Source organism: Suncus etruscus, chromosome 16 (assembly GCF_024139225.1).
Source record: "Suncus etruscus isolate mSunEtr1 chromosome 16, mSunEtr1.pri.cur, whole genome shotgun sequence".
In the NCBI taxonomy this organism is placed as follows: domain Eukaryota; kingdom Metazoa; phylum Chordata; class Mammalia; order Eulipotyphla; family Soricidae; genus Suncus; species Suncus etruscus.
The window spans coordinates 37,316-41,646 of NC_064863.1; the positions used below are offsets into that span (position 1 = coordinate 37,316).

Genomic DNA, 4,331 nt, shown 5'->3' on the forward strand with positions numbered 1-4,331 from the left:
ATATTTTTTTTTGTATTGTTGTGGTATTTTAATTACTTTTTTCACATCCTCTCTCAAACTGAGGTTGGAAGCCTCTAGACAGGACTATGCCTATTTTCAGCATATTTGATTTTTGATTGGGAAGAGGACATATTAGGTGATGGGTATTCCCCTGATTCAATGTGAATATGTACCCAAAATACTACAGTGAAAGATATGTAAGCCATTATGAAAAAAAAATTGTGTTTTTAATCAGAAACTTTCTTTGACTTACATGTATTATTATTATATCAATTATATTATATGTTATGTTATGTCACTATATTATGTTATATTAGTTTACCTCATTATGTTAATCAATTTTGTCCTTTAAATAAATTCTTACTTTAAAAAAAAACAACTTTAGTTTGCCCTGAAGAAAAAAAAATAAAATAAAATAAATAAAAGATAAGATAAGGCCTCCCAATTCTTACCACAGGCTGTGTTCTTTACACTGGCTGTATAGAATGAGGAGGTACAGTAAAGGTACCCCATATACACCTCAACACAGGCCCCTTGCCGGGTATGTATTGTGAATTGGGGGACAAAAATTAAAAAAAAAGCACAAAATAATATATTTATTTATTTATCTATTTATTTATTTTTTGATTTATTTGTTTTGGTTTGGATACTAAAGTTGTTGTCTCCATTTTTTTTTTCTTTTTTTCTTTTTGCACTTGGTTATGTTTTTATTTCAGGACTGTGGTTATTATGTGGTGCTTGTCTTTATTTCTGTAGTGCTCACTGGATTTTTTATTTGATATTTCCTTTTATATTGTTGTGGTGTCTCACTGCCTTTTTCCCTTTCCCCTCTCAAACTGAGGTTGAGAGTCTCTAGAAGGACTCTGTTCATATTCGGTTTATTTGATTTTTACCCCATTTTTTTGCTTTTCTTTTCTGCGAACAGAACCATGTAACTAGAACTATCTAGTTCCACCTCTCAAATAGAGGGGGAAACAATGGAGGGTCCCAAGCCCAAACAATTGTATGATTACTAAGTAGTAAACTAGACACAGATGGGGCCACTTATACTAGCAGCCTGGGGGGGGGTGAGGGTGGGGGATATGGGATGCAAGATGGGAACGGAGTTGAGGGAGAACAACTTTGGTGATGGGAATTCCCCTGATTCAATGTTAATATGTACCTAAAATGTTACTGTGAAAGATATGTAAGCCACTTTGGTCAAAATAAAAATTATAAAATAAATTGTAACTAAAAAATAAAAGAAGGCCATTGATCTTTGCATGTTAATTTTGTAGTCTGTCACTTTGTTATATGCACCATTTCATTTCTTTTTTATTTCTTTGTTTATTACTATCTTTATCTAAGTGCCATAGTTACAAACATGCTTGTAGTTGGGTTTCAGTCACCCCCCCCCCCTTTATAGTTAAATCATGCTAAAGTTTTGCTTGGCGTTTGAGAAGTCATAGAAAATACCTTAATCACCTGTTATTTACAAGGAACCTTATGAAATTTATTTTGTTTGATAGGTTGTTAATCTGCATTTGTTTTGTTTTTGGTTGTTTGTTTTAAATTTGTTTTGAATCACTGAGCATTACAAAGCTATTCATATAAGGTTATTCATAATTGAGTTTCAGGTATACAAATGTTCTAACACCAATCCCTTTACCAGTATACACTTCCCTTCACCAAAATCCCCGGTTTCCCTCCCTAACCCCAACCTGTCTGACCTTAGGCAGCTCACACTTGGCTGAGCTGAATGGTAATAAATCTGAGAGGCAGGTGGTGCAATTTGTGTTAATTAGTTCCAACTTAAAAATGAGTAACTTGACCCTTATTTTACAGGGAAGATTATTTTGGAGATTGGGCTCAGACTCCTGAAAGTAAAACATATACCTGCCTCCAGAAGGTGGGTGAAATGTGGGGGTCATTTCACCAAGAGAGCCGGGCACATACCATAGGTACAGTCAGCTACCATAAGTGGAGCTAGCCAGAAGCACAATATGGTTTCACACCAGGAAGCTCAGGGCTAGAAGCAACAGCCATTTTCTCTGGACCTTCAGAAAATACCAGCGTGGGGATGTCTTCATTCTTTTCCCATGTTCCTCTTACCTCAAAATGTAACCCTCCCACCTTTCTTCTTAAAAATACTTGTACTATGAAGATGAAAAGATGCCTGTAGCTGTGGGATGTCTAAACGACAAGTTAACACATGGGAAAGCACAAAAGGCAAGAGACAGGAAGGGAAGGGCAAACCCTGGAATTTTTCTTTCTTGAACCTTTTTATTCCAGTGATTGAAGCTTGCTTCAGTCACTTTCAATTGGAGTATTCATTGCTTGCAATGAATGTAGCTGAGCTAAGAGTCTAGCCAAATGGACCTTTGAGGCAGCTATCGACAAATGAGAAAGCCAAACCTCGACTTCCTAAACAGCTCTCAACTAAGCAAAGACGTTTTAAGATCATGATATTCTTTAGGGAGGGGAGATCTTACCTAGCAGTGTTCAGGGTTTACATATGTCTATACTCAGAAAGTACTTGTGGTAGTCTCAGGGGACTATAGGGAATGCCTGGGACTGGGTTTGGGTGGGCAACATGCAAGGCAAGCAAGTGCCCAACCCACTGTTCTTTTTTTTTTTTTTAATTTTCATTTTTTTTATTATTCTTTTTTTTTTGATCATAGTGGCTTACATATTGTTGACAATGATATTTTAGGTACATATTTACATAAAATCAGGGGGGATTCCCATCACCAAATTGTCCTCCCTACACCTCCGTTTTTGTCCTACCACCCATATCCTCTTCCCTCACCCCCAGGGTAGCTAGAATATGTGGTCTCCTCTGTATCTAGCCTACTGCATAGTAGTCTTGCACCTGTTTGGTCCTGGTGTCTCCCTTGTTTCCTCCTCTAATTGGGGGGGCAGGACTAGCTAGCTCAAGTTACGTGGTTTTGTTTGAAGGAGAGAAAAGTAATAAACTGGGGTAAAAGTCTAATACGCCGAAAATAAGCGGAATTCTTCTAGAGGCTCTCAACATCGGTTTGAGAAACGAAGGAGAGAAAAAAGGTGAAACATTCCACCAGTACAAAAAGAAGTGTCAAATAACCCGTGAGGACTCCAACAATAAACACAAGCACCAAAAAAACAAAAAACAAAAAACAAAAAACACCCACAAAAACAAACACAAAACAAGCAAACAAACAAACAAAAAAAACCCGCCATGGTCTTGATATAAGAAACATGGCATAGCATACAAAGGAAGAACAGAAAGGAAGAGAAAGAATAAGTATAACTGGGGACAACTTCAATTATCACACCCAAACAGAGAAATTGACCAAAAATAGATAGGTAAATAAAAATAATAATAATAAATGAAAATAAAATAATATATATAAAAAATAAATAATGTTTTGTGCTTTTTGTTTTTTCCCTCCTGCCCAGGCACAGTAAATATTGGGGTCATTTGAAAAGGAATTCACTTGGCCTAAGAGATATGGGGTTTCTCCGCCCTTGGAGTGTATTGTCATGGGATCAACTATAGACTCTGTTCAGGATCATTTACTCTCCCGGTGGTGCTTTTGTGGTGTTTGTAAGACCTCTGCTCTGTCCTGGGTGATACTATCAGGACTCTGTGTCTAGGGATCTCAGTATCTGCACAGATCCTGCAGTGGGAGTTATGATGAAGTCAGTCTTTGTGGTTCTAGAAGTTCTGTTCCATCAGTGTCATTTTAATTCATCTTCTGTGGTTGGTGATCTTGGTCTTTGCACTGAACCTAGGATGGCACCTAGGACAGTGTCTTTCTTTGTGCTTCCAGAAGCCCCATTCCGTTACAATGGTCTCTGCCAGACCTTTGGAACTGGGGATCATGTTTATTGTGCAGATCGTAGTTCAAACCCTAGGTTAAGGCTTTTTTATTGGTCCCAGGCTGTATACAGTCTGGTCATGGTTCTAGCAGCAGTCATCTGTAACTCGCAATCTTGGCTTTTGGGCCTACCAAAGGGTGACAAGTCTTCTGATTTTGTCTTGTTGTTAGCTGGAAAGGTAGGATAACCTGCACTTAGGTCAAGTTGTTCCCATTTTCTTCGTTGTCAGGATGTCATATTAGAGCTGGCATTTGTTGGTGACCTCGCAGTATTGCGGCTGTCCCGGATGGGATTTGTTTCCTGTAGCAGTTGTGAAGAACTGTGCTGTTCCTGTGTCTGGGATCCAGGGTTCAAGGCTGGATTGATGGTATCTAAACACCTGAGGTCTAAGTTAATTCCTCATGACATATTTTCAAGGTAGGAGATATCCCTCTATTGTAAACAACTATGAGTTCCTATCTCTAATAGATAAGAGCTCTCTTTTCTATATA

General features: G+C 38.0%; 1 non-coding gene across 1 annotated transcript; it reads left to right on the top strand.

Annotated features, from left to right (window-relative positions):
* The first annotated feature begins 435 nt into the window (after positions 1 to 435).
* LOC126032682 (small nucleolar RNA SNORA51) lies at positions 436 to 568 on the top strand. The gene has a single exon (XR_007503906.1). It is a non-coding gene; the product is annotated as a small nucleolar RNA SNORA51 (small nucleolar RNA).
* Positions 569 to 4,331: the final 3,763 nt, after the last annotated feature.